At 37.4% G+C, this 13713-nt stretch overlaps 2 pseudogenes; both read right to left on the bottom strand.

Annotated features, from left to right (window-relative positions):
- Positions 1–9066: 9066 nt before the first annotated feature.
- On the bottom strand, positions 9067–9252 carry LOC129236499 (U2 spliceosomal RNA; annotated as a pseudogene).
- Positions 9253–9489: 237 nt separating this feature from the next.
- Positions 9490–9673, bottom strand: LOC129236548 (U2 spliceosomal RNA; annotated as a pseudogene).
- Between the last annotated feature and the right edge of the window lie 4040 nt (positions 9674–13713).

Genomic DNA, 13713 nt, shown 5'->3' with positions numbered 1-13713 from the left:
ACTTTGTAAGAAGAGAACGCAAATAAACAAAATAAAAAGATTCTCCTAAAAGTATGCAACGCTTTTCGCGTAACTCAATGTGATGATAAAAGTACTTGTTTGAAACTCGCATACACTAAATTACAACAAAAACATGAGATTTCGTTTTTTTTATGTTTGTATGAAAAAAAAATAAAGAAAAGAAAAAAGAAATATTTTGTTTGTTTGTCTATGGCAAATGCCAAATTTCACATCTCTGCACATACACAGCTTCATATAATGAATGCTCCACGCATTTTTATATGGAAGAAAACACCGCGTCCGACAACTGACAGCAAAAAATTGTAAAAAATCAAGGTGATTTTTGAATCACTTGAGAGTTGCACTTTAATCAGAATTTTCCAAAAAAATTCAAGTACGCAGTTTTAAAGGCCATTAAATTTTAGTCTAAAAACATTCAAGTTTCAAGTGATTTACAAATTGCGTTGATTTTTGACAATTTTTTTGCTGCCGATGGTCAGCTGGAGTGTTTCCTTTCAAAATTTCGAGTATTCGAAGCTAATTCACAAGACCACTAATAAAAAAATGTTCATGAATCAACACAATTTTTCACCAACTGTAGGCCTGTACTTTGTTATATAAAAATTCAACACTTGAAATGTTGTAAATATGTTGTTATAAATTCTGATCAAAGAGTTTTGATGAAACTTTGTAGAATATTTGTTCTCTTTTATTTTGAATTTGCAAAAAGTTTAAAACTCAAATTTTAATGGCTGTTGTAGCAGAATGGGTTGATGAGCAACTACCATTCGGGATTCACAGAGAGAATAAATCTCAGTGAAACACCAAAATTAAGAAAATATTTTTCTAATAGCGGTCGCCCCTCGGCAGGCAATGGCAAACCTCCGAGTGTATTTCTGCCATGAAAAAGCTCTTCATAAAAATATCTGCCGTTCGGAGTCGGCGAGAAACTGTCGAATATATATATGTGACCTGGTCTACGAAAAGGTACCTTACGTGCGAAAACATGTTTTCGAGAAAACAGCGGTTAAAGTTTAAACTTCTAAAAACCCTTGTAACTTTTTTAAATAATAATATTTTGCAATCCGGTTTGGCTTATTTTCTTCAGCATAAATCAAAGTATCAATAAAATCACAGAAGCAGTGAAAACCATTTTTTTTATATATATATAAATAAGGAAAAGTTAATGCAAATCGCAGAAATCATGACAAAAAAATCAGTCTTTTTCGTATTTGTACTTTTCTTTTTTTTACTTTTAACAAACTTTTAAACAAATTATGACTTTCTGGTTTTCACCATTTTAAAGAGCCTTTCACACACTATTCGAATCAACAAAAAAGTGAAAAATGATTTTTTGACACGTAAGGTACCTTTTCATAGACCAGGTCACATATATGTAGCAGAATGAACCATATTTTCATAAAAAAGTATTAAAATTAAAAAAGGAAAAATTTAAAGATTTACTAAGGAAAAAATGTATAGATATTGTACACAAATTACTGACTAATCATTTTTCATAAAATTTTAAAATGTTTTAGCTTTTTTACTATGAATTTCTTTATCTGTTGATTGCATTTCTTTGTGTACGGATACTTTTTCTGGCAAGTGTATATCAAATTTGCAAAGTTCAGACAACGTAATGCTGCAAAAGAAACAGATTTTGTACCATTTGCCTATAATGAAATTACGAAATATCAAGAAACTGCTTAATATACGAGAGTTGCCGTTTTTATTTAGTGCCCAATAATTAAAACATAGTAAAATATTAATAAAGTCTTAAAAATTTACTTTAGTAAACAAATAAAAATTTATAAAAATGGCTTTATTGTTTGTCAAACTTTTCTCCTTGGCAGTAAATACACTCTGCATTCGCTTGAACTAATTTTCGAAGCTCATTTGCCCAAAGTACACTCAGAAGTGGATACCTCCAAAACGAGCTGGTTAAAGGCTTCAGCAGCGTCTTTAAATAGTAAAAACCAATTATTGGTTGCCAAATCAGTAAAGCAAGGCGGATAACCGATAAATTCGACCTTTTGAATGCTCAAAGTGCTCAAAGAACTCTCTTGTGTCAGCCGATACGTGAGAGTTCGCATTGTCTTGGTGAAGGATGATTCGTCTTCGGCGGTACGTTTTCCTTAATTCCTCGAAAACTTCTGGCAAACAAATGGGTGTGTACCACTAAGAATTGATCGTTTCAAGTTTAAAGTTTCTCTAGTGGTGCAGTTGCGACATGACTAGATTTAAAAAAAAAAATCGGTCGACCATTTGCTTTGTGGTACTTCTTCCGCGAACGACATTTGTTGGATTAAGCTTCGCTTGGAATACTCATACTGTCGATTGCTGTTTTGTTTCCTGTTACGATGGCATAGATGTGCCTTGAACTACCGCGGCTAAATTGTTTCAACATTTTTTTACACCAGTCGAGTTTTTGGGCAACAGGCGGCATTCAATGAGAACAAATCTGGTTGAGTACCAAATGTTCATGTAATATTGCATGTATGCTGGCTCCACTAATGTCCAATGATAACTCTATCTCACGATATGTTACATGACGACGCACAGCATAAATTGTTTCTGGCTCAACCACCGTTTTTGAACGGCCCTCGCGAAATTGATCCTGCAAAGATCGACGGCTACGTTAAAACTCATTGTAGCAGCGTTTCACAGTCGCTAAGTGTGATGCTTCAACGTCGGTAGTCGAAGTAAGTTGATCAATGCACTGCTGTCTCGTTAATCCACATCGAAAATCGTTATAAATCATCACACGAAAATTTTCCCGAGCAAATTCCATCTTTTGGGCGAGATGAATTTTTCAACTCACTGAAGAAAGAACAAAAAAAACTCGTTAAATGTAAGTTTATGCTGGAAAATACTAAAATTTTCAATGCAAATATTAATATTGTCGGTCAGAGCGCTTCCCAGCGAGCCAATTTTTTGCAATAGTATTTTCTTCTATACAAAATATGCCTGTATTCAATAACAGACGGGTCGAACAATGAGTTTTTTTTTTTTTTAAACTGCACTGCCAGCACCAACTGCAGAGTAAACATTTCAGAATAGGAGTAATCTTTAACTTGCTCAGAAAATATACATATCTATTTTTTCTATATTCCATTCAAACAAACACACAGTCAAGGTTTTTAAAAATGTTCTAATGATATTTTGCTGTACTTGTAGGTGGCGCAAAATTAATCATCCAATTCTTGTTTTGAATAATGTTGTTACTAAATAAAATATATATACATATTTGGCGCGTACACCCTTTTTGGGTGTTTGGCCAAGCTCCTCCTCCTATTTGTGGTGTGCGTCTTGCTGTTGTTCCACAAAGGGAGCGACCTACAGTTTCAAGCCGACTCCGAACGGCAGATATTTTTATGAGGAGCTTTTTGATGGCAGAAATACACTCGGAGGTTTGCCATTGCATGCCGAGGAGCGACCGTTATTAGAAAAATGTGTTTTCTTAATTTTGGTGTTTCACCGAGATTCGAACCTACGTTCCCTCTGTGAATTCCGAATAGTAGTCACGCACCAACCCATTCGGCTACGGCGGCCGCTTACTAAATAAAAACAAAAAAATAATTTTGAGTGGACGAAGGCTTTATTTTGGCCTTTACGAGATCCATTGCTTGTCTATTTGTGCAGCCCGCAATCCCAAAAACGTATACATACATAAATTTTTTAACATTTTTCGATAAATTTTCTATGTTTGACCTTGAGCCTACCTTAAATTAGACTCTGCCAGGAAAAACGGACAATCATTTCGACGAAATGAACAAAATTAGTTTTTAAATTTTTAGCAAGTTAGGATTTGATTTCACCCCTTAAGGCCTTATGGGATTATATACACTTAGAAGGCCGAAAAAAAGCGAATTTTCCAGAATTTTTTCTGAGAAAACTTTTAAATTTATTGGTCTAAAAATTTGTACACATATTACGTTATCTTTGAACTGTATTTTAAGACTTAGAATTAGTAAAAATATTTATATGGAAAGGAGCTACAGCTGATCTCCAGGAGCTCCTCTCAAAAAAGACGTTTTGCGGTGACCACTATATCTCTCAACTGGATCCTCTGAAATTAAAAAACCAAACAGATTTCGTTAAAGTAATGTTAAATCTAGTAATTCATTGAAGGAATACGCAAAATAAATTTTTTTTTTTGACAAAATGGCGGTTTCTCAGAAAAAAAAGTAGATTTTTGACCCAAATTTCGGTATTAAATTGTTTATAAAAAAAAATATTTATCGGTGAGAAAACATCTTCGATTAATTACAAAAAAATACATTTAATAAGCTCGTGTTAAAATTTGAGACTAACTGGCTTAGCTGATTTCGAGTAATCTTGGTCACCGACTTTGAAAACAACGTTTTGAGAAAAACGCGCTGCCGCTTCGAAATAATATTATAAAATAAAAAATATAATCGGTTTCTTAAAAATTCTAACTGTATATAAGCGACTATAGTACAGACGCCGCAGCTGAATGCGTTGGTGCGTGACTCGGGAGTGCGTAGGTTTCAATCTCCGTGCATGAGCATAAAAAAAAAAAATTTTTTTAATAGCAGTCGCCTCTCAGAGTTCTGCCATGAAAAAGCTCCTCATAAAGAACCTTTTCCGCGACATGGAACTGTAGGTCCGTGCATTTGCGGAAAAACATGAAGGTACACATCATAAATAGGAGGATTAGCTTGGCCAAACCCATAGCAGAGGGGTACGCGAAGGGTTGCTTTTTTTTATAGTACAAATGGATTAAAGGTTGCTTACTTGAAACTTTGTGAACTGTAAATAAAGGAAAACGGACTTTAAACTCTTTAAATTTTAATTTTAAACGTTTAAAGTTTAAGCTGAAACAGCTGAATTCAAGCTTTGCAAGCAGAACTTTGGTAGTTTGCTGATGGATGTATGCCTTAAATGCAGGTGTTTCGGCAGAAAGGATGAAACACCACCGACATCTTCCTGGGATACCTTATTGCGATCCAGCTCCCACATTGCTTAATAAGCAATTATTGTTTTTTTTTTTGGCAATTCTCTTATGAAAAATAGCTTCCAAGTAGTTTGAGTGCCAATCGTTCATCGAAGAGCGCTACTTCAGCACGTTCGCATGCAAATTGATTCGAATTAGTTGCGCCTAATTGGAATGCCTGTAATCACAAGCTCCGCCAACCAGTCAACATGTCTAGCAGGTAGGCAGCAGTAATATTCTCAGCATTTCTCCATGCGTATTTTCAGCTGAGCAAGTTTATATAGCCCAACGCCTTACTTGGTACCTGATTGTCTGCAAACGGACGCGCGGTCGGTTGGTTGGTAAATAAAAAATGACAAATTTCGTATCGTTTTCTAATGCCCTTTTTAAAATGCAATTTGCGCGCTGAGCACTTACGACTTCCTTCAATATGACTTGCCAGCGGGTGCAGTGTTGATTATGACCATGGCGGGGCCTTGGCTATTAGTGGAGCAGTGCTTGTGGCAGCTGGTCCCACAATGTGCGCCTGCTTGCTATTCTTGCAAGTGTGAACGGAAAATTTGTTGCAACGGCACTGATGCAACAACGCCTTTTCCGTGTTGTCCGGCGTTCTTGATTAATGAACGTAATTTCTCTTTGTGTATAATCTGTTGTGTGTTGGCAGAGTCGCTAAACCGGGTGAAGCACGTACTTTTCCAACGCTGGGAGCTTATATCTTTTTCTAAGTGAATGCACAAAAGGGCAACTTACTGTTCAACACGCAGTCTTTCGATTTGCTGCCACTGATGCGGTGTCAGAATTTATTGGTAAATCCGGCGGACGCGTTATGCCAATGGGTGTGAGTGGGAATGTTTTAGTTTTACCAGCACACACACACATGCACACTCCTTTATAACTGTTTAAGCCGCTCTGCAAACGAGCTTGAATGATTTGCTTTGTTAACTCATTGACCAGCCGCCACTCGAGTGACTTTCATTCTAACCAGCCTGGCAATAACAAAAAGCAACAACTTTCTTTGCTTATGAAATTACCGATGGGAGTGTTGGTGGGTAAGAAGGTGTAACATCTATACCAGGTGATTGCATAATTTATGAGAAAGTAACAGACAGTTAGTTATACAGGATGCATTGGCCGGTGCAGGAAGCATTCGTGGTGAAGCAATATAAAGCAACGGTTTTTATACTCCTAAGTACGTACGTACATACATACATGCATACATATATATATTTGCGCAGAAAACTGAAAGTTATAATAGTTTGGGGGAAAGTCGACAATTGGAGACGAAATTCAGAGAATTAAATGAAATTATTGTAGAAAAAATATTATTTAAAAATGCGTATAAGTTTAAAAAAGAAATAATACATTCTGCCAAAAAAATGTCGGGAATTGCTCATTTAAAGAGATGCATGGCAGCTCGACTCGTTCAAAGAGAGTTGAATTTCTTGCAAAAAATTCATCGGAAAAAGGTGGCTGAAGACATGCTTGAGCAAGTGATTTCGGATCCAACGTTTACCCAGCATCATTACAGGTGATCAGACGAGGGTATATGAGTTTATCATGCAACCCAGTCAACAGGCGGCTGAATGGCGCTATCCACATGAGCCAAACCCCAAAAAACCACATCAAAGTCGGTCAAAAGTGAAAGTTTTGCTACTCATGCTACACTTTTCTTTGATTATCCTGGTGTTGTGCACTCCGAATTTATTCCAAATGGTTCTACGGTAAATGAAGAAAATTATTTGGAAGTTATGCGACTTTGAGAGAGAATGTGTGTGTCCAATTTGTGGAAAGAAAACTCATGGATTTTGCACCATGATAGGGCACCGTCTGACAAGTCTTATATTGTGAACACCTTTTGGAGCAAAAACTCGACAACCACCGTATGCACCGGATTTAGCCCCTGTGACATTTTCTTTTTCCCAAAACTTAAATTGCCACTACGCGGACGCCGCTTTGAGTCGTTAGAGGCCATTAAGAAGAATTCGCTGATTGAGCTGAAGAAAATCTCTTTAAACGCGTTTAAAAGATGCTTTGATGACTGGTCTAATCGTTGCTTCGAATGGAGCTTATTTGGAAGGCGACAAAATAAATTTTGATGGTTAAACATTTATTTTGCGTTTTAATGAACAATCCCCGATACTTCTTTGTCAGAATATTAACGTAAATATAAACGCTTTTTATTTTCCAGATTGAAAAACTGCATGTGTGTGAGTTTTATCATCGATTAAAAAAAAAGAAAAAGATTTTTTGAGCTTAGAAAACTACTCTTGACATTTACCAACAACATCTAAGGCACTTGGGTAAACATCGCAAATGTTTTTGGTACTTTTTGGTTTTTGTTTTTCTTTTTTGTATTGCTGCATGTCTATGCCTAAGAACACTGCGAAGCATTTTCTCTGTAGCTCTCCGGCGTTTGCTAGAGTGACTTCAAACCAATTTTTCTTACCATCCATATTGTATCTATCCTGTCTTCGTGACTGAGTGCTTGGACTAGTTCAACCCCTCACAAATCTAATCTATAGGGTCCGGCACTCGAAGTGTAATCAATTAAAATGGTCGTAAATTTATTTTAGAAAATTACATTTATTCAATTTAAAGTACAAAATGTACGAAAATAATACAAAATTAAGAATCAATTTACTCCTGCTCGATATGACCACCTTTTGCCTTGATTATGGCCTTGAGATGGTCCCGAAACGAATCGCAAGCTACCCGAATGTGACTTGCAGGTATTTTGGCCCACTCGCGGACAATGGCTTGTTTCAGCGCGTCGAGACTGGTGAGTCTTTTAGCTCGGACTTTGCTATCCAAAATGGCCCAAAGAGAATAATCCATCGGATTCGTGTCTGGTGAATTTGAGACCCATTGTGGTTCACCATTCTTGATTCACTCGAGCTTTGTGAGACGGTGCCGAGTCCTGTTGAAACGTTCATGGTCTGTCACCGAAATGTTTGACTGGCTACGGCTTCCGAGCAACCTCCAGAATTCTTTCCCGATAATATTTCGCATTTACATTCATGTCAGGCTCGATGGAGATTGGATTGGAGAGCGCTCATCTGCGGTTACAGCGGCCCAAGCCATTACCTGTGGCCGTTGCGGCCCCTTGGTAACTAATCGATGACTCAAATTCTCGTATGAATGATCGGTCAAATAAATCCTATCGTTTTGGGAGTTTAAGAATGGCTCAATTTGAAAAATTTTCTTCTCAGAAAGCACAATGTTCGAAAATTTAAAAAAAAAATACCAGTCTAACGGTTAGACTTGAAAGAAGTGAAACCTTCCGTAAAACAAACTGAGAGAGAATAAGACGAAAGCAGCATTAGGAGGGGGATAATTATAGGATCATTATAATATTGCTATAAAGTTCATATTTTATTTTCTTCATTTTATCATTATTCATCCTCAATGTTTTCAATTTCAACAAATGATACGAGTGGCTTATGATAGATAAAATATGATACAAATGCTTTGGTTTCGATGTTGTCAAAAAAAATACCCAAACGGACCGAAGAAACAGACTTACAAATTTCTTCCATTTTCGTCTACTTGTATTCATATAATTTTTATAATTTATGTCTCTTCCCACCAAAGCTAAATGTATTAGTATATTTTTTCTTGTATTTATTCAAGGCTGAAATCCAAAAAACTGTTTTCAATAAATAATCAGAAATGTCCTACAATGCAAATTTCAAAAAAAAAAAAAATTTTATTTCTTGTGATTCGAACCAAGAATTTTGGATCGGAAGCTCACATTGCTAGCCGCTCAGCAATCGCGCCATACTGTCGGTGTTGGCCTAAAAGTTATTTAGTTCGTCGCTACGTTTATATGTAATTCGTTTCACTTTTTCCCAAATCACTCCCAACGATTCTAAAGAAGTTTTCACTTCAAAAATTAATGTACGAAATATTTATACCGATTCACTTAAACTGACTTTCAGTATCTAAACCAAAAATAGAAAAGCCAAAAAACTGTTTTCAATAAATAATCAGAAATGTCTTACAATGCAAATTTCAAAAAAAAAAATTCCATTTTCGTCTACATGTATTCATATAAAAATTTATGGCTCTTCCCACCAAAGCTAAATGTATTAGTATATTTTTTCTTGTATTTATTCAAGGCTGAAATCCCGGCGGTACTGCAATACCGGGTCAACCCGTGGCAGAGGCGGAGCAAGCCCATAAAACACTCCGCGCATTTCCAAAAATTAGTTTAACATTTGTTGTCCTTCGATGGAGGATCTATCAGATGTTAAGCTGATAGGAACAGATACCACACTACCTACTTCAATAGATTTTCTAATAAACCTTTTGAGAATTTACACGCTCACAAAAATTAATGTACGAAATATTTATACCGATTCACTTAAACTGACTTTCAGTATCTAAACCAAAAAACTGTTCAATAAATAATCAGAAATGTCCTACAATGCAAATTTCAAAAAAAAAATTCCATTTTCGTCTACATGTATTCATATAAAAATTTATGGCTCTTCCCACCAAAGCTAAATGTATTAGTATATTTTTTCTTGTATTTATTCAAAGCCGAAATCCCGGCGGTACTGCAATACCGGGTCAACCCGTGGCAGAGAAGGAGCAAGCCCCTAAAACACTCCGCCCATTTCCAAAAATCAGTTTCACATTTGTTGTCCTCCGATGGAGGATCTATCAGATGTTAAGCTGATAACCACACTACCTAGTCAATACATTTTAAATAATAAACCTAATAAAACTTTTGAGAATTACACGCTCACAAAAATTATTTATATCAACATATAATATAACGCTTCGTAACTAAATAACTTTTAGGCCAGCGACGACAGCATGGCGCGGTAGCCGAGCGACTAGCAATGTGAGCTTCCGATCCAAAATCCTTGGTTCAAATCACAAGAAAAAATAAAAGTTATTTTTATTTATTTCGTCGCTACTTTTATATCAACATATAATATAACGCTTCGTAGCCAAGTTGGTCGCTTTTTTCGTTTCACTTTTCCTCAAATCACTCCCAACGATTCTAAAGAAGTTTTCACTTCAAAAAAAATTTCGGCTAAGCGAAACAAGTCCATCACTCTCTCAAGTCTGATTTGTTTCTGCTTTGGTGTGAGACCATGCGCCTTTTGGATCCGGTAAGGCTTGACTTTGTGATCATTTCACAGTATGCGGTGGATGCTATGGACAGATATTTTCAGTTCTTTCGCCATTTGATTGGTACTTCTTCGGGGATTTCGCTCAAGTCACTTCTTCACTTTTTCAACCATTTCACGTGAGGTTGCAGTCTTTTGATGAGCACCTCCATGACGTTTCGCGTTGCTACTAGTATCATTGTAACTAGAAATGGTGCGATGAACAAAAAATTTATTTACTTTAAGGTGCTCGAGCTCACGAAAAATCGCTGGTTGTGCTGCAATCACGCCATTACGTTAGAAATGCATTACTGTCTTTCTTTTTTCGTGTTTACTCTCGGCAAAATGCTTCCGCCCACTTCTAAACAATACTCTGGTCTCTCATTAGCCAACAAACAGACAGCTGATATCCATCCATCAGCTGCGTGAGTGGTCTGAAGTTGGTTCAACTTCGAATGCCGGACTGAAATTATGAATATTGAAAGCCTGATGAAATGTTTAAATTTTTTTACAAATTTTTGAGTTTTTCGTTATATGGTTTTTATTGTACTTGGTACTATCTTTTATAAAAAACAAAAAATAGTGGAGAGTTAAAAGTTAACTGGGTACGAGAATCTGCATGTTGGTTTGGAGTATATTCCCAACCTGCAATGCCCAGTTAGAAGTTCTGTGTCTGAATTCTGAAATTATTTTTATTTAACTCCATATAAATCCATTGAATCTGTTAAGATTACTTTTCCGAGTACTTTTGTCCTGTTCCGCAGACACCTGTCCCTGCATCTTCCTCGATGAGGGATTCAAATAAAAAAAAAATTATTTCGGCACACTCCCGGGATCTCGGAATTAGAAAATAAGCTGCCGAAATTTCCGGGATAAATGAAATCCGGAAATATTCCTCTCCTATATATGCGTACATATAAAATTAGCCACCATACCACCATGCAACATGTTGCATACGCTATAATTTACTTTTAAACGATACAATGCCGTTACATAACATTAGCGCAACTCATTAGCCACATTGCCACAAATGTGGTCCCTCCATTAGGTAACGTGAGCCACGAAAAGGTCATTAACTAGGCTTCAAATCGTCTTGCACATGGCCAAATAGCAAGTGATAAAATTACGGTATACAGTCAGCAACACAACAACAGCAATACAACAACAACAACAACCACACAAATTACAAACAAACACAACTCTTTATCACCATTTATTGCTGGGAAACGAATGTTGTAACGAATATCCTTTATTGAAATTTAAACCAAATCAGAGTCAAGCTTATGAGTAGCAATAAATGGTGGCAGTAAAGAGTAAACAAAAACGCAAATAGCTGAAGCAACTTCAACTTGCATTTGTTGTAGACTTTTATTGCTGTGCATTTTTATGAGCATTGTTCGTGTAAATATGCCTTTTTTGACTTTTATGGCGCGGTCACCCGGCCCCGGCCCCGTCCCCGTCCCCAGCTCCAGCCCTCCTGGTGATGGCGATTAATGTTTTGTATGATTGGAAATGGCAAATGGTAAAGACAAATGCGCTTACGCTTATCAGAATGACTGCCGGAAGATTCAAAACATTACTTAGTCAATTCCATACAAATTAACGGTATAATATTTACTGAAAAATTCATACGCCCACCCTGTAGAGAAGGTTGAACTGGAAAAAGTGATAGGTTAATGTAAATTTAGCTGATGCGGTATAGATTCTTATATGAAAAAAAAGTCAGAGAAAGGTTTTTGCATTCTCCGCGAAGGCAGTCACCTGGCATAGTGCGGGGCTTAGCCGTTAGTCATTAATCCGACCAGACCTTATTGTAATGTGGTCGTTTAAATAAAGGGTGATCAGATTGGAGGTATATTTTCCAATACGGGTGTTTTTGACAGATCACAAGTGACTACTACTAAAGACATACTTTTTTTCAGTATTCATTGAAATTTCATGATGGAAAGACCTAAGACTCAACAACGCTTACAAACTGTACAATTTTATTACGAAAATGGACGCTCTGCGAAAAGTTTCTACCGCGCGCTCAGACCAATTTATGGTGTACATAACCGGCCTACCGAACGCACTATTCGGCAAACCATCGGCTATTTGAGAATAATTTTACATTATTGGATAATACTCGACCGATTAGACCACGTACAACGCGAAGTAAAAATAATATAACGGCTGTAAATGAGAGTATTGCTGAAGCGCAGGAAGAATCCATTCGGCGCCGATCTCCACAACTTGGCCTATCTTAGGGCACTACTTGGGCGATTTTACTTACAAAGAACTTGGTTTTAAAGCATATAAAATGCGCAAGTCCGAGATTTGAAGTCGGCTGATCTTCCAAAGCGTGATAATTTCAGTCGTTGGACACTTGAAAAACTCGCCGAATATCCGAATTTTGTTCAGCGATGAGGCCCACGCTTGGTTTAATGGCTACGCCAATAAGCAAAATTGCCATATTTGGGCTGAAGAGCGACCCGAAGCCATTCAAGAAAGCCATTCTCTTCTTCTTAATTGGCGCTATAACCGCTTACGCGATTTTGGCCGAGTTCAACAAAGCGCGCCAGTCGTTTCTTTCTCGTGCTAACCGGCGCCAGTTGGACACACCAAGTGAAGCCAAGTCCTTCTCCACCTGATCTTTCCAACGCAGAGGAGGCCGCCCTCTTCTTCTGCTACCACCAGCTGGTACCGCATCGAATACTTTCAAAGCCGGAGCGTTTGTATCCATTCGGACGACATGACCCAGCCAACGTAGCCGCTGGATCTTTATTCGCTGCGCTATGTCTATGTCGTCATTACATCCATTAAAAACAACCATTTTGTGCGGGCTATGGCTCTGGGGATCATCGGCCCATATTTCTGCAAAGACGACACTGGTGGCAACGTAACAGTGAATGCGCCAATGTAAGCAAAAGTGAATGGCGAACGCTATCGCGCCATGATAAACAACTGCTTAATGCCGTGATGTCGCAGAATGAAGTGCGTGATCTCCACAACATTTGGTTCCAACAGAACGGCGCTTCTTGTCATACAGCCCGTAAAATAATGGATTTACTGCGTCCCGCCTCGGTAAGGAATTTAACTCTCGTCTCGGACCAAGACCACCAAGATCGTGTAATATCACACCTTTGGACTTTTATTTGTGGAGGTTTGTTAAGTCTAAATGCTTTGTGGATAAACCAACTTCGATTGAGGCATTGGAGCCAACATAACTGAAGTTATTCACAAGATACCCACCGAAGTCCACCAGCGAGTCATTCAAAATTGGTGTTTACGGATGGCCGAATTACGGCGCAGTTGCGGCCAACAATTGAAAACGATTATCTTTGAAGAATAAATGTCATGCATGGTTATACACAAAAATAATCAAGCTTGCCCAATAAATTTGAATTTTCGTGGTTTTATTTCAATTTAAAATACGATATCTTTAAAGTGATCACCCTTTACATTCCAATAGTGAGCGAGTGCACTCCGTGTCTATGGTTTTTTTGTAGCGCAGAAAGCATTTTTTCTATTAGCGGTCACTCCTTGGCAGGCAATGGCAAACCTCCGTGTATATTTTCATCACGAAAAAGTTTCTCATAAAAATCCATCTGCCCTTCGGAGTCCATATAAAACTGGCATTAGGTCACCACACTTGTG

The sequence above is a fragment of the Anastrepha obliqua genome, chromosome 1 (assembly GCF_027943255.1).
Source record: "Anastrepha obliqua isolate idAnaObli1 chromosome 1, idAnaObli1_1.0, whole genome shotgun sequence".
Lineage (NCBI taxonomy): Eukaryota > Metazoa > Arthropoda > Insecta > Diptera > Tephritidae > Anastrepha > Anastrepha obliqua.
The sequence above is the reverse complement of the archived record's forward strand: the minus strand, read 5'-3'. Positions and strand labels throughout refer to the sequence as shown.